Here is a 24,965-nt window from a genome sequence, read left to right on the forward strand (position 1 = left end):
GACACAACACAGTCCAAGCAATGTACCCTCATTAAACAAAGATGCAAAAATAGTTATAGCTTGTCCTGACACTGGACAAAACTTTCAGTAGAGATAACACAGCAATTAACTTTTCCTTACAGACACAAAATGAAATTTCAGGAACGTTTTTATCTGTTAGCCATTTAAATTTAATTACACATGTAAAAACCAAGTAAGCAGTTTAATAGTTAAGTAATAACTGCACATAAGACTTATGCTAGGTGTAAAAGTAGGAAGCAGAGGTACAGAATAGATATCACTGGAATCTGAAAGATAAAAGCAACCTCTGATAGATTATGATTCATGAGTTGGATGGATTTACTTAGAATGACAGAAGCATACAACACTTGATGGCAAGAAACAGGCATAATCAGAGCTGGCTTTTATCAGCTTTGGCTTGCCAGAACTTTGTGCCAGTAGCTGTCACAGATCAGAAGCAGGAGTTTAGATTTCTCTCTATTGAAACAAAATATTCAGTAAGAAAAGTGCCTTCTTGCCTTCCAGCTCCTGAAGATTTAATTCTGTTGTAAAGAGAAGCTGACTTGGCACAGAAACAGAAGAGTTGCCCCCTGATTCTGAGCAAGACCAATTCTGGTGCAAGAAGGTTCCACAACAATGTCCTTTTGGGTGGTTTTTGTTTTTTTTTTTTTTTTTAAGATATAAGCTAACTAAATATACTTAGCTATATAAGAAAATCATTTTCACATTATACAAGTGACCAAATGACAAAAACTGTACCAGAATTAAATATACATTGGATGTGGAGAACAGTTCCGTGACCTGTTACTATCATTCTCACCTTTTCACTCTACAGATTTATTATTATTATTATTATAGCCAGTCCTTAAAACTTATCTAATTTGAAATTTGTCTGACAACTCCACAAGGTTCAAAACATTTTCTGTGCAGAAATCCATGGTATTGTGATGCCTGTGATGATTGAAAGGGATTCCTGGTAAAATATGCAGGTGGAGATTCATGTTCACTGGTGCAAAACATCAGAAGAAAAGCACTCAGTGCAAGACTCCAGGGCAATGACACAGATAAACTCCTGAGCAAAGCACTAAGATCTCCTCTGCTTCCAGAGAAGGCTCTTGATTCTTTTTGGAGCTTGTCAGTCACTCTTGTGTTCAACTGATTAAATTTGTTTGCAGATGTCCTGAAGATAATATTGACAGCTATTCCTTCAGGACGTCTTCAGCAGCAAGAAGTCAAAGAGTATGAGTTGACATGATAACGACAAATGGAAAAATTAAATGCACCGCTGCGTAGCACTTACACTCATCTCCTGCTCACCCCTTGGCATTTTGACTGTGTTGAAACTGGAAGCCAAATGAATGGGTGACATTTGGTTTTGCTAAGATAGCCGTGTTATTGGTGATTTATGGATAAATTCATTCATAAATACACAAATTAGCAGGGAAGGTGAAAGTCAGCTAGTCAGATTTGTAGAGTTCTTGGGTCTCAGTGGACACTGAAAAATAAATCATGTAAACCATAAATTTAAAACAACTATGAAAAATGAAAGCAGGTGGAATAAAAGGCTGTTTGAGAATGACCACACAGTGCATATGTCTGCAACTACAACAAAACATAGTATCTCTTTTAGGTGTATCTGCAGATCTAGGACCTGGTTCTGATCTTCTACTTCAGTATAAATCATAGAAGTAGATCCATTGAACCTACCAAAGTTACACTGGGTTAAGAAAAAAATTAAATTTGCAGAGTAAAATTAAGCTTAGAATTTGAATGTTGATACTTAACAGATAATACAGTCAATATCACGTAAAGTTATTGTAACTTGAGGTAGAAATGGTCAAAATTTAGGTAGCTTTTTTTTTTTACTAACTTTTTTATATTGCAAATAAAAATAAGTAGACTTTTTGAAAATGTATTAATTTACCCAGAAAAATATTCCTTCTGGGCACATTCTTTTCTATAAGAACCTTTTAGGTATCAGAAATGACTGTTTTTTGGAGCAGCTACCCAAGGAACAGATATGTACCCTAAGAGTGACCACATTCATTATCCTTATAGGAAGGGAAAAAGTCCCAAATTTGCCACAGTAACAAAATCTTTACATATACATTATATATATATATATATAATATCACCAAAATATAAAATGGTGAAATAGTGCAATAAAAATTAAAGGAACACATCAGTGGGGTAAAATATTTGCAGGAAGATCATTTAGAGGGTTTCCATATTAGAGATACAGAGAAAATATATATACTATCATTAAAAATATAAATCAGGAGAAAAAACAGCATCTGACCTATGTTAAATAATAGATCAAAGAAAGCTATCAGAAGTAAAGATTAGGAGCTACATCCAAACAAGCAGAATAGAAAGGAGTATAAATGGTAGCAAGCTAAATGCAGAGAAGCCATCTGACAGGCCAGAAGGGATTTGAACAAGTAACGGTAAGGACAGGTAACCTATTAATAAAACTTTTTTCAAACACACCATTACCAGAAAGCCTGGCAGAGAGTCAGATGGGACCAATAGGCAATCAAGGTATGAAAGGAACATTCAAGGAAGATGAGGCTATTGCAGGAAAGCTAAATTAATTTATTGCATCAGTGTTCATTACAGAAGAGAATGAGGTCCCGGGATCAGTCATTCCTTATGGGAGATAAGGCTGAGGAACTGGCTCAAATTCAAGTGTCAATAGAAAAGGCTTTAGAGCGAATTGACACACTGAACAGTAAGAAATCTCCAGGAACAGATGGTATTCACTGAAGATTTATAACAGAACCCAAATATAAAATTGCTAAACTACTAACAGTGGTGTCTAACCTATTGCCAGAAGAACAGAAGGTGGGAAATGTGACACCAATCTTTATGAAGGACTCCAGAGACATCTTGGATCTATAGACTGCAAGTCTGGTGTCTGTACAGGCAAAATGGTAAAACTGTAATAGAGGATGAGATTAATAGATACCTGGGTGAACACAATATATTGCATAATACACAGTTTCCACTGAGGGAAGATGTTCCTTAAAAATGTATTTGAGTATTTTTAAACTGTCAGCAAGCATGTAGATTACAGTGATCCTAATTGCTATAATGTACTTGGATTTTTAAAAGGCTTTTGATGCATTCGCCCATTAAAGGCTTCTACAAAATAAATTACCACAGGATTAATGAGAAGCGATTGCCATGGATTAATAATGGCTTAAAGGCAGATGACAAAGAATAGCTGTAAGTGGTCAACTTTCTCAACCAAGAGGTCCCCTAAATACCACTAGTTGGATCTGTACTGTTCATCATTCTCCTGTGCTGCCTGGCAGAGGGGCTTCCTGGGATGTAAGACAGTAGGGACTCCCAGAGCTCACTGGAAAGGGCAGTGGAATAAAATGGCAATGAAGTCCAGCATCAGTAAGTGCAGGGTAATGCATTTGGAGTAAATCAGTCTTGATTATAAAAAGAATGAACTCTGAATGAACTATCTTCATCCTAGATGGAGAACTGAGGGTTACTGGGGTTCATTCTGCAAGATGTCTGCCACATGATGCCATCGCTGATGGCAGCTAGAGTGTTAGTACTTCTTAGGAAAGGAACTGAGAACAAAACAGAAAACATCTTAACAAAACTCAGATGTGCAACAGGTTTAATGCTGCTCCGGTGACCCTGTTCCAAAAACCTTTCAGAAGAACTAAAGAGAGATAAAGGCAGCAATGATCTTGGCAAAAAAGCTACAGAGCAGGTTCAGTTAAAAAACATGATGGAGATTTATAAAGCAAAAAATTATGTCAAGGGTGTAGGTAGTGAATTGTTATACACTGGTTTTCATGACATTAAGAGCTAGATAACATTCAGATGGCAGCAGTTTTAAAACAAATAAAAGAGAACCCTTTTATATACCATATAATTGTGGGACTTGTTTCAGAGTGGAGATCGAAATTAAAATTAATGAAGAAAAGGCTTAGATGAGTCCCCAGAGGAGAGGTTCATTAATGAATTTTAAACACAATTCTACAGATGCTGCCCCTGTTTCAGGAAATACAAACAATTGACAAAAGCTAGAATAGTATAGAAGGGGAAAAGATGCCTCTACATACTTTGTTCTTTAAGTACCTGTTGCTGCCTTCTGTTGGAAACCTTCATGTCACCTAGAAGGGAAGGTCTTGTGTAGTTAAGAATTAATTGGCAGTAATATACACTGTAAACCTTCTTTGTCCTATGTTGTTAGCCAGGTGACATAAATGGTGAACTGAGATATAACTTAAAGTCATGAACACTTGCCTTTTTCTCTTTCAAAATATAAATTCAGTATGCTCCTAACTGAAGAAACGTTTTAACTTTGTGTGTTTACTCTCATTTCTGCAAAAGTGTTGAAAGGCAGGAACTCTTCTGCTTTAGATTTGGTTTAGCAGATCCAGTGTTTATTTCTACAGGTCACAGAAATGTTTAAAAGAAATGAAACTGTTGAAAAGCATGTTGCATAAGTTTAAAAAGGCCCCGGTCAGGTTACAGGGGTAAATACGTGGCAGGAGCTGTATCTGTTCACAAACAGACATGGACACAATGCACCAGAGACACCAACACAACAGATAGGGTGACAATGAATTTATTGAAACTCCTCAAGTCTGAAAAAAAAAAAAATGGCTAAGAAAATATATCCACTACAGTTCCTAATAATAAATTCTGAGGAGCAAGAAACAAAGGTACTAAATTTGTTTTCTTATGTGAGTCACATTTCCAAATTCAGACTTGATAAATGAGAAAACCTGCTTAATTTTCCACCATTTGCCTCAGAGGTATTCAGTTTTCCCCTCAGCCCAAAGTACCTCTCTTAATTTGGCTGCCAGGAGGCTCTCTCTGCAGCATCTTCTTCATTGAGAGCTCCTACTTAAGTTCTGATTCTGTAAGAGAATAAAGGACATGCTCCAGTTTTTCCTCTATCCAGGCTGGAGATAAGAGGATATAAAGAAAATACTTTAACTTCTGTCAAAAACCTGAGATGTTTTGGCATAACACAGACACAAATGCAGACACGGCAAACTCCTTTAAGTGCGTATCATGGATGCAAACAACTAGTAGAAAGCCTGGTTAAGCAGTATCTTCCCCAGACAACTCCAGATCTTATAGGGTTATCCTGAAAATAAGTTTCCTACCACAATTATCTCAAGTGAAAGCTATTTACCCACTCATGGATCAAGTTCTTAATTTTAGGTGGATACAACAAACCAGGTAAAGTAGGCTACTTTCCTGAACTATACCTGATTTGCACAGCTTGGGTAAATTTTGCCACACGCACACCAATTCGATGTGCTGTGTAGTTAAGGGCAGCTGTGCTAGGGGGTGGGTACTGCACAGAAGCTAAGAGGGGCACAGCTGGCTGCACTCATCTCACTTCACACTACCCTATAAAAAGTACGATTCTATTCTAAGAAAGCCTTTTAGGCTGCCTCTGGAGTCTACAGAGAGTGATAGAATCCTCCACAGGGAGGTTCATCTACTGTTCTTGGTTGCTATTTAGGTTGGGATTAATTGGACTCTTAATTAATTGGTCTGTTTCTCTCCATTGGGTACTAGAGGAAGCCTAGCTGAGGGGTTTACATTTGGTGTCTTTTACATGATTAGGCGAGGGGAATTCTATCCACAATTTAAAAAAACCCAGCATAACTTGTATCAAGGAAATTACAGTGTGAGTAGAGTAGGTACAGTTTGTACCTCAGACTGATTTTTCTCAGAGCATCCTAAATGAAGGATAAATAGTGGAATTTCTTGAACAGTGCTTGTAACTGTACAGTGTAAAAGTTAAATATAAACTGCACTGTTTCAATAAAAGAGAGGTGAGGCTGCTATAATGAGCAATTCAATTCAGTGAAGAGCCCAAAGGCAGCAATCACAGTGCACTTCAATGCAACTGCTATGTAACAGCAACAGTAGGGGGTTGCCATCAGTTTGTGAATGATGCTCTTCTCTCCTTACCTCCACCCCACCCCACCCCCAATTCTCTGTGATGTATGAACTATGGTATCTGGCTCTGCAGAAGTTGTTCAGAAGCATCTGAAAGAATAACTGAACCTTTTATTCTATATTCTGCCTTGCAAGTACTTTTCTGAAAGCTGAAATGTGTATAACATAGGAAATAAACTATGACATAATGTAGGGAACAAATGTTTTTCATTCTTGCTTGCAATTGATACCAAAGTATGTTTTCTGAATGTATTTTGGTCATGAAGCATAGTGCCACATCCTATTACGTCCCACATGCAAGCAGTCAGAAGATTATATGCCAGCCACCAGCATTGCACAAGTCAAAAGTGATTTACCATGAATTCATGTGCCTGTTGATGAATATTTCTAAGATTATACAGCTGTTGTTTATCAAGTATCATTTATAAAGCATTACATGACAGTAAGCTATAAAGAATGCATGTGCAAGCTTGTAAAATGAAACATAACACGTGGTAATTTAAAAAATATATTCATTGTGGATTTAATTGTTGAATAGTTACGTTGATTTATACCACACAAATGGGGACTTTATGATTCACAATGACTTAGCAGACACCGAACTTCATTGCTTCACTAAAATTGGTTTATGGGATTGAGTTGCAAAAAATGTTGTGTGTGTTCGTAGGGATCAGTCCTGCATTCTCTGCACGGCTGAAATGTTGCACTACTCTTGACTCCACTTGTTCAAACAGGAACACCACTGGATTCAGTCCCACCAGCCTGACTGAGTCAAAAAGTTTATCTGATGACTAGTTACAGGCCCATATTAAATTACTTCGTAACACCAGTCCTGTTTCTTACAGAAAGGTAATGAGACTTTCTTCAGAAAATTATTTCATAGTTAAAAGTAAATTGGATTGAAAACCAAACTTTCTTCAGAAGCTTGCACTTCTAGCTACAAAAGAAATCATAGAATCATGGGATCTTAGAATGGGTTGGAAGGGACTTTAAAGAACATCTAGTTCCAACCCCCCTGCCATGGGCAGGGACACCTCCCACCAGACCAGGTTGCTCGAAGCCCCATCCAGCCTGGCCTGGAACAATTCCAGGGATGGGGCATCCACAGCTGCTCTGGGCAACATGTTCTAGTGCCTCACCACCCTTGCAGTAGAGAATTTCTTCCTAACATCTAATCTAAATCTACCCTCTTTCAGTTTAAAGCCATTACCCCTTGTGCTATCACTACATGCCCTTGCAAGGATTCCCTCTGCAGCTTTCTTGTAGGCCCCTGTAGGTACTGGAAGGCTGCTAGTAAGTGTCCCCGGAGCCTTCCCTTCTCCAGCCTGAGCAACTACAACTCTCTCGGCCTGTCTCCATAGCAGAGGTGCTCCAGCCCTCTCGCCATCTTCGTGGCCCTTCTCTAGACTCACTCCCAACATGTCCATCTTATGCTGGGGCCCCCAGAGCTGAATGGAAAAAAAACCCGGATAGGGTATTCATGAGAGTGAAGGTGGAGAATCACCTCCCTCAACCAGCTGGCCACACTACTTTTGATGTGGCCCAGTGTATGGTTGGCTTTCTGGGCTGCAAGCGCACATTGCCAGGTGATGTTAAGCTCCTTGTCAACCAACACCCCCAAGTCTTTTGTTGCAGCACAATCAAAATAGCAGACTGCAACAAGGCTTTACCGTTGGTCAGAGTCTACTGTCTGTGCTGTATCTCCTTCCTCCAGAGGTCAGACCACACTACTCCTCCCCCATCCTCAGGGCTATTTAACCACTTAGCGGGAACGAGCTAGAGCTGCACATCGTCCATGTCAATCAACCCACTGCCTCTGAGGCCAGGCCACAGCTGCATGTTATCAATGCTAATCAACCCACTGCCTTCACTCCTCTACAATCTTTCTCCTCAATGCTGCTCTCAGTCCATTCTCTGCCCAGCCTGTATTTGTGCTTGGGATTGCCGTGACCCACATGCAGGACCTTCACACTTGGCCCTGTTGAATGCCATGAGGTTTGCTCTGGCCCCTCTCCCAAGCCTGTCAAGGTCCCTCTGTATATCATTCCTTCTCTCCAGTGTGTTGACCACACCACGCAGCTTGGTGGTGTTGGCAGGCTGCTGAGAGAGGGTGCAGTTAGTCCCAGTGTCCATGTCACCAACTAAGACGTTAAACAGCACTGGTCCCAACACCAACCCTGGAGGAATGCCACTTGTCACAGGTCTCTACTTGGACATTGAGCCATTGACCACAGCTCTTTGAGTGTGACCACCCAGCCAATTCCCTAGCCAAGTGGTCCATCCATCAAATGAATGTCTCTCTGTTGTAGAGACAAGGATGTTGTGCAGGACAGAGCTAAATGCTTTGCACAGGTACAGGCAGATGACATCAGTTGCTCTTCCTTCATCTACCAATGCTATAATCCTGTTGTAGAAGGCCACCAAATTTGTCAGGCATGATTTGCACTTAGTGAATGTCACCAATCACCTCCTTATTTTCCATGTGCTTTAGTATAGTTTCCAGGAGGTTCTACTCCATGATCTTGTCAGGCACATAGACGAGATGACAGGCCTGTAATTCCCCAGGCCTTCCTTTTTTCCCTTTTTAAAAATGGGGGTTATGTTTCCCCTTTTCTAGTCAGTGGGAAGTTCACCAGGAACTCTCACTGCTTCTGAAATATGATGGATAGTGGCTTAGTCAATTCATCTGCCAGTTCCCTCAGGACCCACGGATGCACCTCATCAGGTCCCATGGACTTGTGCACCTTCAGGTTCCTCAGATATTCTCAAACCTGCTCTTCTTCTACAGTGGATGCCTCTTCATTCTCCAGTCCCGGCCTTTGCCTTCTGTGACTTGGGCAGTGTGGCTGAACAATTGCTGGTGAAGACCAAGGCAAAAAAGTCGTTGAATACCCCAACCTTCTCCATATTCTGGGTAACCAGGTCTCCTGTTTCCTTCTGGAGAAGGCCCACATTTTCCCTAGCCTTCCTTTTGTTATTAATGCACCTATAGAAGCTTTTCTTGTTGCCCTTGATGTCTCTGGCAAGATTTAATTCTATCAGGGATTTAGCTTTCCTAACCTGACCCCTGGGTGCTTGCACAATTTCTCTGAATTCCTCCCAGGTCACCTGTTCTTGCTTCCACCCTCTGTAGGCTTCCTTTTTGTGTCCAGGAGCTCCTTGTTCATCCATGCAGGCTTCCTCGTGTTTTAGCCTGACTTCCTCTTTGTCGGCATGCATCGCTCCTGAGCTTGGAGGAGGAGATCCTTGAATATTAGCCAACTTCCTTGGGTCCCTCTTGCCTCCAGAGCTTTATCCCATGGTATTCTTCCAAGCAGATTCCTGAAGAGACGACAGTCTGCTCTCCTGAAGTCCAGGGTAGTGAGCTTGTTGTGTGGTCTCCTCACTGCCCTAAGGATCTTGAACTCCACCATTTCATGATCTCTGCAGCCAAGGCGACCCTTGAACATCACATTCCCCACCAGCCCCTACTTGTTGGTGAGAACAAGGTCCAGCATAGTGCCTCTTCTTGTTGGCTCCTCTATGACATGAAAAAGGAAGTTACCATCAATGCATTTCAGGAACCTGTTGGGTTGCTTATGCCCTGCTGTGTTGTTCCTCCAACAGATACAGGGTGGTTGAAGTCTCCCATGAGGACCAGGGCTTGTGAATATGCTGCTGCTTCTATCTGGATATAGAGGGCCGCATCTGTTCAGTCTTCCTTATAATTTACAAGTAAAAAGTTCAGTAGTTGGAGAGGATTAATGAATTTTAAAATGTAAATGGTAATTTAGTAACTGTGATAGATTTGTCTTGCCTGTATTTTCCACTATGAGCTGGACACCCCAGAGAGACAGTAACTCCCATAACTCCCATGCTATATCAAAGCAAAACACTGCTAATATCAAACCTATGTACCATGGGAGAAGTAGTCCAGTGAGCTGACAGATCAGGGTTACTCAGGCTTAATGTTCATAAAGCCTTCCAAACAATATGGCAGTATTTCCAATTATTTTTTTAAGATGGAATGTTTTTACTTTTTGTGATTTTTTTTAATAAGCTGTCTAAATTTCTGAAGGTGTTTTGGTGAAATTGCACTCCCTGACCATCTCTGACACCTCTGTGGGCAGTCCTAGCTGACAAGCCTACGCTGATATGGGAATGGAGAATGCCTTTCCTACCTTTCTGTGGGAAAAACTTATTTCGTAGCTTGCCTATCTCAATGCACTGAGAACTTCAATATCTAAAGTCTGTATTCTTCATAAATGCTAAACTCAGTAAATGAAAAGCAAACATTGTTTCCTTAAAAATTTAAAGAGAGAGTCTGAAAATTGTAGTAAGCCAAGGATAATCCAATAATGTTGATCCCAGGTGAATATATAATTGGATACAGTTTATCACAGCGCTTGTCTACTTTTTTTCTCATAAGAAAGTGGTAAAAGAAAACCTGTTAGTTTTCTGAATGAGTGAGCAGTAGCCTTGTAAAATGTGTGTAACTGCTTGCATATACGGAAGAGTAAATATGCCCAGCATTCATGCATATGCTTTTGTCATGTGTTGCACACCAGCAACTGCAGAAAGAAAATAAAGCTGTATTACTCTAGGCTCAGAATTAATGCATGGTGTTTACTTACTGAATACTTACAATACAATCTGAATCTAAAGAAGAGTGACATTCTTGCAGAACACATGGGTAAGATTATTAGGTCTTTCTTGCTTTGTCAGTTGGTAACATATCTTCTTTTGACTGTTTCTTAAAGTTATGAGGAATTCTCAATATAGAATCTATGTACGTGTAACTTGTATTTTGCTGTTTCTTTAGTCTGTTTATTTTTGAAGACTTGATGTGTGTGTCTGCTCAGACCTTTGAAAAATGCCAATGCCCTGCATTAACCCACAGACCAAATACTGAATGCAACAGGAATTTCCTACAAATGTGCTAGATGATGAGTACTTGGCTCTGATCTCACAGGAACACTTTGAATAGAAAAATCAGAAGTACTAGAATTCAATTATTATGATAGTTCAATTAACCTCTATTGAACAGATGTAGAAATTATACCTAATTATACATGTAGCTGACTTCAGACATGGACCTCTACCCACCAAGGACTAATCTAAGATCACCAAATTCATTTCACTCAGACCTTTGCTCTCAGAAATGAGTATTACAGTAAGTGATTTCACCATTAAATATCCCTCTAGCACTATAATCTTTCTAAAAGTCTGTTCAGTGCTCAATTTTATACTAAGAAACTTAATGTGATATCCTCAAGTCTTATCACAGAAATTCTAAAGGAAAGGTCACTGATAAAAGGGGGTTTTTAACAAGAGTTTTGCTGAATATTGCTGTAAGCCTACATAGACGTACACCAAAATGCATGAATTTGTACCTCCAATTTTAATATATCCTTATCATGGGGACTAGGAAATGTTTTGAATTTATTCCTTAGTGCAAGGCTGTATTCTGAGAACCAAAGTGCCATCTATAGTATGAGATGTCCCTCTACACAATGGTATTTTCTCTCTAACCATAAAGTACATTTCTTTATGATCCAGCAAGTACCCTAATGTGTAACAGCTTTTCCTTAACATGGAGAAAACAAAGCTTTGTAATCAGTTATGCAGCTATGAACACAAATTCTATACTAATGTATTCTAGGAAAATATTACCTGCATTGTCTGTGCAATGCCATTTTTATTGCTCTCATATGAAGGCTACAGAAGAAAAAAAGAGCACAAGGTTTAAAGGCAGTGGCTCTTTCTCCCAAATATGTTTGGGTTTACCACTGTCTTTACATAAATTTGCTTTTCTCTTGCTAGCACCATTGCACAGCAAGGGAAGGAGTCTTTTCCATTCCTCCATGACATTTATTTCTGTTTCTATCTGTTGTTGAGATTGACTGCCCTGATCTTCCTGCTCTCTCCTTGGCTATTTTAATGAATACCCGAATTTTCTCACAGCCGCTAGTTTCCAGGGAGAGTCTGTGGGCTGGCACCCAGTGAGATATCCCTAAATATTCACCACTGTCTTCTGAGTAAGAAAGAGATTAACTGCTTTGTTGTAACTTCTTGGATCCTTGTTTATGAGGAGAACTTTGCCATGTAACTAGACTCCTTGTCGGGTTCTCACTCACTCATCTAACTTTTCTTCCTAACATTCTGGTAAATCACCAGCATTGGCTGAAGCATATTCCCACAGAAATTACACTGGAGATGGAAATTCTCCATTTTATTCTGGGACTGTGTGTCCTAGATTTCCAGTGGTTGTAACATTCAGTTGCTGTTGACCACAGCTTTCCTACCTTTGAGGTTACTTTCTTCTTTTGGATTCCTTTGGCAAATAGGATGTTACTTAGATAAGCAAACCAAGAGGCAAGGTGGGGTGGAGGGACTGAAAGTCAGATATTCTTCTATGACAATACTGTATCTATACAGGGTCTCATAGGTCTGAATATAGCTTTTTTTCTTCCTTAAAGCTGCCAGAATTTTACTGGTAAAGGGATCTAGTCTCATTGGTAAAATCAGTTACTTTTTATGAGACAAAGTGTTTATCTTGAGCTAGAGAAAGGAAAATCTAGGTGCACTGCCTAAATTTATACCGTTGGTATAGAATTATGGGTAAGTGTAGAGTTATGGGTAAGTTAATATTCTTCAATAATTAGTATAGAAGTGAAATGTTTTTCAGTGTGCGGTCATCATTTTAATGAGACAGTGTTGCCTATGCCAATTTCTTTTTTGTTTGTGATTACACCTCACACCTCACCCATGTTTACTGCAAGATAACAACCTAGTGGAAAGCCAAGCAATTCCAGCTTTTGAACACTGGGAAGTATTTAATGTAATTATAGCTTCTTTTAAAACAACCAACAGCTTGGAAATATGGGAAAACTGCATAGTGGATTAACTGCTTGAATACTGCTGCTATGATTGTTTTTCCCATAATGAATGTCTTTTAAATAACGAAACTTTGTTATTGGCATGATAATCTAGTAAGGCATTAAACTTCAAGCCTGTTAACAGGGAGGATATTGTCTCATATTATATATAAACTACAGTTCGTGCATTACAATTTGTAATTTACAGTTATTGTCTTCTATTGTCTACAAGCAATTACATTTACAGTAAGCAGGTTGTAACGACGGTACTAAGGCAGCCTTGCTTCCTATCAACGTGTGTCCTACATCACCTACAAAATCACCCCCACTAGCAAGGTTTCCTCTTAGACAGGTCCCTCTGCTGTTGTACCTGTAGTTGCCTCCCCCTGATCTTACTGACTTCCACCATAACATCCTCTTACTCTTTTCAGATCATCAGCTCACCTCCTGCAAAACCTCTCTGATGTATCCACCAGACTTACTGTAACACATTCATTATTCTATGTGATCTGTATCATGATTGTATTGCAGAAGCCGCACTGTAAACCTGATACTCTGAGGGCAACTAAGACATATTTAAGCGGGATAAAAAATAACCTCCAATAAAACATGAGAGCAATGGAAACCTTTCATGATATATTACACACAAGAATAATATGTAACAAATTCCTTTAAAATATTCTAAGGCCAAAGACCAGTCGGGTCAAGACCCTCCTGTGCTATGGGCTGTAAAAGCATTTAGCAAATGACTGTTCTTTCCCCAAAGACTTAAGTAGATGAACCATTCAGCTGGGGGGAAAGGAGGAGGACATTATGCCACAGAAAGAGGCATATTAATGGGAGATGGTAACACAACTTCCAACATAAATAGTTCTTATTGAAATTATTTTTTAGTGTCTTTGAAAGCCAACTGTTAGAAGTTCATGCTTGCGCTTGGACCTTGTCAGATAAACAAGTTTCAGACTCACCTTGTGAGTGTATTGCAATGAAAGAAGTAAACAAGTTATTTAACTAAGAAATAGTCTCACGTACAAATCATTCCAAGAAGTATTTTCCATGTTTACAAAAACTGATGACATTTTAAACAAACCTTCACTCAGATCATAAATGTCAATGATACTACCTTACAAGTAGCTATAAAGAGAGAAGGCTGGTGTTAGTATGTTGTGCATTCCTGGGGTTTTTTTTCAGTTTAATTTAAATGGTGCCTTGATAATTGTATTATTTGCTTTCAGCTTATTCAGAATTTCTTCTGTGGAAGAGGTATTGATTTTTGTATTAGTCAATGGAAAGCCCAAGCAATGCCACAATACAAAACAATAACAAGCAGTAAAAGAACACAACGGAATAATGTTCATTTTAAACAGAAATGTGAGGTAAGTAGGGCAATGACAAAATCTAGCAGGGAACCAGACGTTTGGGTTAAAACGAGAACGCGGCTATCTGCAACGGAAGAGGGAGCTCTCACTGCACCGACCCCCGCCGGCCCGGGGAGGGGGCTTGCCTTTTCTAGCTGAGGCTGGGGGGGGTGGTGGTGCCCGTTCCCTCCCCCTTCATTTTCACTCCGGAATACGATTCAATGCAATTTTCATATTGCTCCTTGTAGAAAGCCATAGCAGAACGCTCCACAGCAAATTACAGTCAGATATGAGCAACGGATGAAACTCGGTAACACTTACCAAGTCTAGCTGTCACAGGGCTATTTTCCTGAGTTAGGAAGGCACTTTTTATCCCCATAGCAATAAGTCTGTTTCTTCCTGTATTTGCACGAAACCCAAACACACTCAGAAAAGTACTACAGCATAAATAATAAGAAATACCAACTGTGTTTGTGACAACGAAGAATGCAGACTGAAGGCTTGATGTAAAACTCACTGAATTTGATTAGAAGACTCTGACCTCACTGGGTTGAATGAAACAATGACAATGTGATTTCGCAAACCACCTCAGAGTAGCTGTTACCCCTGTACATCACCCTTTCTTTTTTTAATAAGCTGTTCCATGTGACTTAGAAAGTAGTCAAAGATTAACATAGATAAATATCAATGTTTTATCCTCCATAAATAAACAGTTATGCCTAAGGTCTCAATTACAGGCACCCTACTGGTGTTCTTGTTTGTTTGCTTACTCATTTGTATTGTTTTGGAGAGAATTATTTCCAAATAAGCACAAAAGAATGAAATACTCTGAAGATGGCCAGAAAGCTTCTAGATGCTTGGTGTAAAACTGACTCGCAAGTTAGGGACATTAGAGGCTTGCTGTGACCTAGGTGTTGAGTGCCATTGTGAGATGTCCTAGGGGGTCTTTCCTAATCACCAGATACCTCTCCAGAAGGAGACTGGAATCATGCCCCATCATTCAGCAGTGTCTGCAGGACTGCTTACAAATCTGGAGCAGATCCTGAAATGAAACAATAACTTGCAGCAGCAATGGATCTATGGTATGTTTACCAGTTGAGCATCTGCTTAGTATTTTCTTCAACCAATGCCACCTGCTTACAGCATATCCAAGGACGTATTGGAATACAACAGAATACAGGTTCAATTACCACACTTGATTCTCTGTTACATGAAGTATCCATTACTAACCTGTAAGGTCCCAGGGAAGGCAGGTGCACTATGTGCATCCATGCAGCAATCAACTTGTAAAAGACTGTAGAAAGTAACTGTTAAATAAGTCACCTATAAATACCCTTCCATACTGCACTCCACACTACTCACTTAAGGAGTTAGGTTTTAGGAATGTAATTTCAAAAGTAATTGCAGGACTGAACATCTGCCCTAGAGGATGAATTCAGGAAACAGAGCCAGGGAGAAGTTGGGACATTGCAAATAAGAACTTCTACATGTGCTGGTAGGACTTATCTTTTCTGTATTTATATATATATATATATATATATATAATTCATGTATATTAAAAAATTACACATTTATTAACACATTTATAAAGACACATATATCTCTATGGCTCCTTGCACTGATTCTTATGGCTTTTCCTCTGTTTAGTTTTACAAGAACTCTAACCAGCCATACAAGTTTCAATATTATAGAAAATCCTACAAAACTAGGGAATCCACCACCTACAAAGATTTTGAATGCTGTAGTCATTCCCAGGGTTCTCCTTTTAGATGGACTAAAATTATGGAGGAATACAGAGTCCGTAACTTATGGGCCAGGTCCATTAGTTGGGAACGTATTATACTGAAAACTTCAGATTTTTTCAAGTCCTCCTCTAGGTTCAGCCTTCCACTACTTAGTTGCACTTTTCTGTTTTTTTCTTAGATGGATAGATTATTCTCTTTGTTGGTTTTGTTGTTATTCTGTTTCACACGTGTTGCCACACATGACTAAGCACTATGCAACTGCGCACTCACTCCCCCCACCGTTGGATGGGGCAGGGGGTCAGATAGGTTGAGATAGAAAGCTGAATAGGTAAAGCAAAAGCCACGCATGCCAGAAGAGCAAAACAAGGAATTAATTCACTGCTTTCCCTCGGCAGGCAGGTGTTCAGCCATCTCCACGAAAGCTGGGCTCCATCATGCCTAACAGTGACTTGGGAAGACAAACACAATAATGCCAAATGTCTCCATCTTCCTTCTTCTTCCCCCAGTTTATATACTCATTATGACATCATATGTATGGAATACCTCTTTGGCTGGTTTGGGTCACCTGTCCTGGCTGTGTCCCTTCCCAATCTCTTGTGCCCCTCCAGCCCTCTTGCTGGCTGGGCCTGAGAAACTGAAAGCTCCTTGGCTTAGTGTTAACATCACCCAGCCAGAACTAAGCCCATCAGTGTGCTAGCAACATTGTTCTCACATCAAATCCAAAACACAGCACTGCAACAGCTACTATGAAGAAAATTAACTCTGTCTCAGCTGAAACCAGGACGGCATGCTTGCATCTGACTCATATATTGGTCCATCTTTTGAAATACTGTCCCATGTCACTGACATAAGTCTTTTGCATCTGGCACCTGTGCAGGTGCAAAGGTCCTTGCCAGTTTTTGAAAAATACAAAAGTTTATCAGGAAGCATGAATCCAAAAATAATTTTATCAGAACAGTATTGATTGTCGAGGTCTGAGTGGTATTACATAAAAAAGATGACACAGGGACCTCTGTAACACAGATTTGTTGTTCTTCTCTGGTCAGAACTCTAAGCATGGATCACCGATGTGATTTACACAGTACCTCCCTTCCATTACTTGCAGGACAGACACTAGTTCATACTTGTCTGAAGGTGTCTAAAGCTTTGACTTATAACAGCCATTCTGATTCCTCTGCCAGAACACGCAGTTTGCGGGGCCAGACTGCAATACTATGTTTCATCAGTGTATATTCAACTGTACCCAGTCTTTCATCCCTTAGTGGCTGGGCTACCAAACCCTTTCGAGAAACATACTTTGCTGTTGCATACTATGAGCAAAACTTAATTCTGCTTATTATGTCTGGTAACAACTTTTTGGTGGTGCTTTGTAAAGTAGCAGGCAGTGTAATGCATGTGCTTTGTGAACTCTCGACCTACTGTGATCACCTTAAGGACCTCTACAAGAATGAAATACTCTGCTTTTATACTCAAATACTTGGATTCCCTTGTCATTTAATTTCTGACCTCTAAATAACACTGATCTGTGCCTACTAGATGCATGAGTTCCTTCAAGAGAAGATGTAGCAGAAATCTTGTAGGAATTACATGTTATCATAAGTGTATGGGACAAATCCAGAAATACAAACACAGCTTGATTTACACATCTGTCTTTCTGTAACTTACATTTTTGTTCTTTCTCCACCCAAACTGAGTTTCTCCTTATTAGCTAAATCCACAGTACTTTAGCCAGATCTCTGTATTTATTTACCTCCACATTTGTAAGATTTTTTTCTGCCCTGTACATCTTTTTTCTGTAATTAAGGTTTCAATTCATTGTCACTGATTATATGCCAAGGTGATAAGATTTCTTACAAATTGGCATTGCTTTCTGCAGTTTTACATCCTAACTCCTTAGAGGGTTATAACTTTTTTCACTCCCAGAAAATGGTCCTCCCATGTTCTTCATATTGTCTTATCAGTAAACTTACTACCTGATACTTCCTGGCAATCCATCCTGGGGACAACCACAAGAAGCAGTTCTTTAAACACAATGTACCTAATTAACTCTCCCAATAACAAGTGGGTTAGCTATTCTAATGTCTTCCTTTGTCTTTCATGCATGCACTTGTTAAGTCATTACCAAGCTCAGTAGAGGAGGTTTTACTATATCAATTATACTGGTTGGATATTCCATTAGCTGCATTTTTTACTTCCTTTATCAAGCATTCAGAAGTCATGGCACCCATGTGTTGCTTAGTTCAATTCCCAAGGAGATAATAGAAGACCAGCTGATACACAGAAGCCTAAAGGAGTCCCAGCTGAGTATTTGTAGCTGCAGACGCTACTATAATCTCAGCTGCCAGCATCAGTTATTGTTGCATGATGGTGCAATTGCACCACAGCTTTATTTTTCATCTCTAAAGGTAAAATATCATCTCTGTTACCTAGTAAGCATGTCAGAGACAAAATTCATGCTCTGAACACTGTCCGCAGACTCCATGTTCCTTCTTATAAGTATCTTGTAGGAACAAGGAAAAAAAAAAGGGGGGGGCGGGGAGGGGGAAGAATATTGCTAGGGATTGAGTTGTTATTATTAATACCTTGGGATTATATCGTGTCCTTGGATGAGGGCTGGCTGTTGCAACAAATGTTCATTTAAGTGTACAGAAAGCCCCTCAAGCTCAGTGGGATTCTGGATTTCTCTTGTCTGCTGGCTGATGTTTCAAATCCTGCAGGATGGTTTTTTTCTTCCTTTCAGCACACAATCCTTTTCATTAAGGAAAATAATTTTAGTTTCTGAGTCTCAAACATTTTGCAGTTTTATATGAGCTGATGTCTCCAGACCATAGAATAACAGATACCTGCGAGGCTCTTCATTTACATCAGGTTGCTTTACTAGCTACAGAGGCTGGCCCGAGTGGATCAGCATATACTACTTCCCCTGGCTTTCTTCTGCGTAGGCAATTCTATTTCAGACAGCCATCACTGCCTCCATATAGCCAACAAATGTTACCCAGCTTGGGATCTACCTTGGAAACAGCATCTCTCGCTTGACCCCCTAGGTCCACGGCAAGTAACTTGGAGCTGAAACTCCTCTAGTTTCCCCTTTCAGTTAATTAGCAGTGTATCCAAATGTGGTCTGTACGTAAGGCTGGCAATTAACAGCTGCTACTTTTAAGAAGACCCTAATTTCTGCTGTCACATTTGTAAATATATAATTACTTCTGTTGTAGTCTTATCCATTATGTTATTGACCTTCATTAGCAGGCTGTTAAAATTCCCTGTGTTAAATTGTACTTTAACCTTCTTTTTGTAAAGGATTTGCTCATTTTTTGCATAGTTTCCTCTTTACTGCTGAATCCATATATGGCACAGAAGTTGTCAAGGGATCTCCTGGGCAAGAAGTAGGGAAATTGATGACAGACTCCTAAATGTACACAAGTACAAACTCTACTTCCTATAGCAAAAGACTACAAAAAGTTTTCAAAGCTACATCTGGTCACAGGACTCCGCATAGTCATTGCTGCTGTCTCAGAAACATTGCTTTGATCCAGAGCATTTTTAAATGTTTTGTTTTGAGTGTTTTTTCTCTTTTTCTTCTTCTTTTTTTTTTTTTTTTTTTTTAATCCCAAGTGGCTTTTCTAAAAAGAAATCTGAGCCCTATACATGGAAACTGGCTAATGGTAGAAAAAATGATAAATAGAATTTGACCAGAAAATCCACTTTTAACATTCTCCCCTCACTCTATTTTCTTTCTTCTTTACAGTCTAAAGGAAGAGTCTGACTGATCTTTCATGAACTGTAGGGAAAACAGGAGAATCTTGAATAGAATTTATATAAAATATTCAATCCCCTCCTATGAGGACTTAAGAGGCATAGTTATTTAACTAGAAGATGGGAGACAGATATTAAAGGATATGTCTAGAGTTCTTTCAATGATTTAAGAAAGGCTTCCCTACTTAACAGGATAGTTAGCCTTTCTGCTGCTTGAACTAGAGGATATGAAAGGAAAAGTACCCAGTAAGCCTTAGGAAGCCAGGAATTATGAGGAGTTCCAGTGAAGAGCAGCTAGGAAATCAATAAAATGTTCCAGAAGTTCCTCCAAGCTACGAGAGGAAGGAAACTTCTGAGGGAAAAAAACCCCCAACAAAAAGCCCACCTCATGTCAGACCTCTGACAGGAGCCCCAAAAGATAACAATACTGACTTCAGACTCTTCTGATCTCTACACCTAACTTCTTAATGGGAGAGAGAATTAATAGAATGGGAAAACCAGGAGTGCTTTCTCTGGGAGCATGAGGGCAGAGTCACACTTGGAGGTACTGAATTAGGCGCTGCTGCCATACATGTGCAACTCACACTTAGCACCACAGTCGTTACACCTCTGATCCGTCCCATGGCACTGTAGAGACCCAAGTGCTGAGCAGTGCTGAATGATGTTCACGGGCGATGGCGGTCACCCCACAGCATTCCTGATACCATCTCATTGCGGTTTGGGCTTGCAGGACCTCTTCCTCCAGATTTCGATTTCCTTCCTTAGCTCCAAGTGACCACCAGGAAAAAAAGGTCTTGTAGGATTCCCTAGGACTGGTGTGCAGGGTCAGCACTGAAGCCCAAGCTGTCGTGTGATTAATGGAAGGGCTGACCTCTGACCTGCCGAAAGGCAGTTTGGAGAGTGTGACCCACAGAAGGCAGCGTAGATGGCCTAGCTTTGTCAAAGGCTCTGCACCCTGGCAGTGAAATAAGTAATGTGGGAAAGGTGGCTTTAGGCATTTTAAATAAGTGAACAGTGCTGGAGCTCTGAAAACTGATTAAGCAAGTAGAACGCAGAGCTGAGTCACTCTGTATCTGTCCCTCTGTGTGCACATGTACATATATAGATACATATTTTTGTAAGCGTGTGCATGTATTTGAGCGAGGATATGAAAAAAAAAACAAAGAGGCATACAGTTCCAAAAGCCACTGCAATAACAAATTGGGAGCTGAAGCTGTCACATCATATGAAACAGACCCAGAGAACACATGAAGACACAGTCATGGATATTTTAAAACTTCTCTTCAGTGTTTTGCTCACATTTGGTAGCATTTAATCTGATATCCTTTATGGCTTTTTTTTTTTTTTTTTTTTCCTGAAGCCAACATTCCCCTTTTGAAGCAACGTTTGATGAAAATGCAAAAATTCTTGGCTAGCAAAAGATTTTATTTTTTTAATCTCCCAAAGTCATATCATTCAGCTTCATGCAGTGAAAAAAATGCTGATGTTCTTCTAAATAAAAGGATTAGGAAGATTAAAACACACACCATTGGACTTGGTGAAAAAAGGCTCAAGTATGATATAGCCTTCTTCACAGCTTTGCCTTGAGGATCACAGCCGAAACCATTCTTGTCTTTACTTTCGGGTGGTTCAGAGAGATGCTGAGTCCAGATCCCCCGTATCGAGTTTTTTCAGAAAAGTTGCAGCAAAAAGGACATTGCAAATAGAGTGCTGCTGAGTGAATGATCAAATTTTATTTTATTTATTTATTTTTGTTATTACAGCCAGATGTTGCCTCAGGAAGTTGAAACAAGGAGTCAGGAACTGACAGCTTAATAATTAAATTGGGAAAGTTGGCAGGCCTCCTGCTACTTCCTCTAATACGTAGCATCTATGAATGAAAGTGTGCAGTATCCCAGTGGCTCTCCTTCCGAACTGGCTCATCTATTACCGGGTAATGATTTTCCGTCGAGGCACGGGGCCTATTACACCAGCTACATAAAGTTAAAAAGACATTATGAAAAAAACGTTCACCGTGGCTTTTACCAACATTTCTACAGAAGACTGCCTAATGCTGACATGTGTTTATTACACTTAATAATGTTTACATAATTCTTCCTTGAGCTCATTACAGCTGTCAAAAATCTGAATAGAGTGTATTTTTGCTCGTGTTTATCTCCCGAAGACCCTGCGGTCACTACGCTGGGACGCAGGCAGTCGCCAGCGGGCTGGAGGCCCCGCCGGCCGCTCGCAGGCAGCTGCCCGGCCCGGCCCGAGCATCACCGCACCTTCCTCCGCTCTCGGGGCTCCTTCCCCGGCCGGAAACCCAGCGTTTCCCACCGCACGCTGCCGGAGCCGCCCGTCGGGCCCGGCGCCTGCGGGAGGCACGGGAGACGCGACGGCCCGGGCATCAGGCGGCCGGCACACCGGCCCCGAGGTGGGCCGGGCGGGGGCTCGGCCGAGAGTGCAACTTCCCCCGGGGGCTGCAGGAGCGCGGGTACAGCAGCGAGGCGGCTGCGGCGTGGGGGCGGGGGGGCGAGGCCCGTCCTCTGCCCTGGCCCCCGGCGCTAGGCGGAATGGGGGACGGGGACGACGCCCCCCGGACCCGGGGGGACGACGCTCCGGAGGCGGCAGACAGCTCCTGGGGAGCGGGGGGACGAGCCCAGCGGGCCGCCGTGCCCCCCCTCCCGCCCCGCCGCTGCCCACGCCGCCGCCCACGCCGCCGAGCCCCCGCCGGGCTTCGGGGGTGGGATGGCAGAGGGGGCCCTTCTGCCCGCTGCCCCCCCCCGCCCGCGCGCGGCGAGGGGGCGCGCGAGCCCCCGGCGGCCCCGCCAGGGGGCGGGGCGGGGCGGGGCGGGGGGTCCGGGGCTGCCGCCGCCGCTGCCGGCTGCACTGGCGGGGCGGCGGCGGGAGCGGGAGGCTGCGGAGGTAACGCGGGCGGCGCCGGGGAGGGCTCCCTGCTGCCCGCCGCGGCCGGCGGCGGGGGGAGGCGGCGAGGGGAGGGGAGCGGAGCGGGGCGTGCCGCCGCCCCCCCTCCGCAGCCCGGCTGGCGCGGCGCTCGCCCCGCGGCCCCTTCCGCGCGTGTCCGCGCCCGCGCGGGGCCCGCGCCGCCCCGGCCCAGCCGCGGCGGGTGCGGAGCGGGGCGGCCGCGCTGCGGCGCCGGGGCGGGTGCGCGGGGCGGGTGCGCGTGTCTCCCGTGGGCGGCCGCGCTCTGGCGCCGGCGCGGGCGCTGCCCCCCGCTCCCTCGCAGACAAAAGCGCCCGGGACGGCGTCGCGCGGCGGTCCGGTGCGGCGAAGTCGCGCGCGGGAAGCGCCAAACTGCGCGGGACCCTGACGGCCCGGGGCGGGAGCCCCGCCGTGCGCTGCTGCCCCGCGTGCCGGCCTCTGCACAAACGGCGCTTGTTTTGGCCGAAAAATAATAATAATAAACCCGTGGTGTTTGCAGATGCGCTTAAAACAAGCGGACGGGCCTTGGCAGAGCTTGCTGTAAAAAGTGACTGGGAGCGTGAGGGCAGCGCCCCGCCGGCGGCGCGCCTCGCGGGATGACATTCCCGTGCGGGGACGGCCACCGCGGCGTGGCTCTTGGGCGGCCACTTACTCGTTCATCGTCGTGCGTGCCGAATAGTTCCGTAGTTCGGCAACTCGGTGGATGGCCGGGAAGGCGTGCGGGGGCGGCTCCCCGGCTCCGCGGGGAGTGACGCGCGGCTCAGGGCCGCCCGGCCGCGGGGTGTTGCTGGGGCGCGGGGGCTGCTTCGGGGTGAGCGGGGCTGGCCCTGCCGGGGCCCGCGGCGGCCCCGCCGGCTGCGGGTCAGTGATAGGCGTTTCACAAACACGGTGTGAAGGCTCGGCGCTGTGCGCGCGTACTGCGGGCTCTGGTGCAAGGGGGTGATAGGAATGCTGTTCATGCAGTTCTGATATTCTCCAGTGCTACGTTGTGGTGTGTATTTAGAGTGACAGCTCGGTCGTTTGAATCTGGCAGGATTTTGCTGGTTTTGATAGCGTTGCTATTTTGCCTTTGGCTGAGGCGTGCTTAATAGCATTTTTAGCAAGCGACATGTAACAAAATACAAAGGGGCTGAAGCGCAGGCAATAAATGCAGTCGAACTTCATCTTTGAAGACAGACAGGAAGCAATAGCATGGATTCTGAAAACAAAATATTTAATGGCGCAACACAAAATATTACTGTCCAAGGACCGTGCTGAATCCAAAGAGTGCCCAACAGAACAGTACAGCAACAGCCCAAAGAGAGGAAATTTACCGAGACGGCTTTTTGGCTCTTACTCTTGGAGGAGTTCTCATGAGGAAGTTTAGCAAGTGTAGGTTAATTATATATGATGTTACGGTTAACTGAAGGAATTGAATACCTAGTGCAAGAGCCTATGCGCGTGGGAGAGGCTGATGTAAGGTAAAGTGGTGTCAGTGCAAATGGTGTCATTGGGGTAGAAGTTGCTATGTGGCCGTCACTTGTTTGCAGTTCTGGTTATGTCGTTCGGGAAGAGTTGGAAGCAAAACTGAAAAAAACATTGCTCTTATTTTAAGAGCATCGAGAGTTGGTGTGTGTTTTGTTTTGTTTTTAACCAAGAAAGGTGGTTTTGTTTTAAAATGCTAATTAAATCTTTCTTTTATGAACTAAGCCCTGGGTAAGAGCTTGATGTGTCAGCATCTGTCTGTGTCTGATTTAATGATCAGAGAAGGTCGATCCTTAGATTTTTATGTGGGTAAGCTTCCAGCAAAATACTTTATGCTAGATAAAGGGTTGCAGGATTTGTCCTTGCATAGTAATGTCAGTGTTAGTAAATGAGAGTGGTTACTAGTGTAGGATCTGCCTCGACCCAGGTTGTCATCATTCTGTGAGACTAAACATGCTCATGAAGAGTGCAAAGGCTGGCTCCAAAGCAGATGGTCGCATTTTGCATCTTTTCTGATTCTCGTCTGCACCTTCCTGCAGAGCTGAGGGGTCTTGCAGTCCGCTTGCATTTTCAGGCTACTTTGCCCCAATGGCAGTGTAGTAAAGAATCTGTTACACTTGAAAATCCGGTTCTCTCCAGGTAGGAGTGACATCACCAAGGACTGTTTCATCATGATGACTTTTTGGTTTTCTGCTGAAGTAGGTTTGTTTATATTTGTAGTGAAAGTAATTTATTGATACTGGCTTGCTTCAGGGGTAATGGGTCTCTACTGTGGGCAAAGCGTAGAAGGCTCAGTATTCTCACATACCTGCTTTTCTGTAGAGTGAAATAAGTTATTCTACCAAATTTCTGGTTATGAGGTGCCCACAGGTGTGTACAGTAGGAGTTTGAGCCAATGTGTCTGAAAG

The 24,965-nt window shown here is 42.5% G+C and overlaps 1 protein-coding gene across 2 annotated transcripts in view; it reads left to right on the plus strand.

The window, feature by feature from the left end:
* The first annotated feature begins 22,531 nt into the window (after positions 1 to 22,531).
* The window catches only part of RARB (retinoic acid receptor beta), a 334,164-nt gene continuing 331,730 nt past the window's right edge, over positions 22,532 to 24,965 (plus strand). The window contains exon 1 of one of the 2 annotated variants that reach the window (XM_055803607.1): positions 22,532 to 22,575. The gene's annotated coding sequence lies outside the window, so the exon portion shown is untranslated. The remainder of the gene's footprint in view (positions 22,576 to 24,965) is intronic. The other variant, XM_055803609.1, reaches the window with a different exon arrangement.

Source organism: Falco peregrinus, chromosome 5 (genome assembly GCF_023634155.1).
Source record: "Falco peregrinus isolate bFalPer1 chromosome 5, bFalPer1.pri, whole genome shotgun sequence".
Classification (NCBI taxonomy): Eukaryota; Metazoa; Chordata; class Aves; order Falconiformes; family Falconidae; genus Falco; species Falco peregrinus.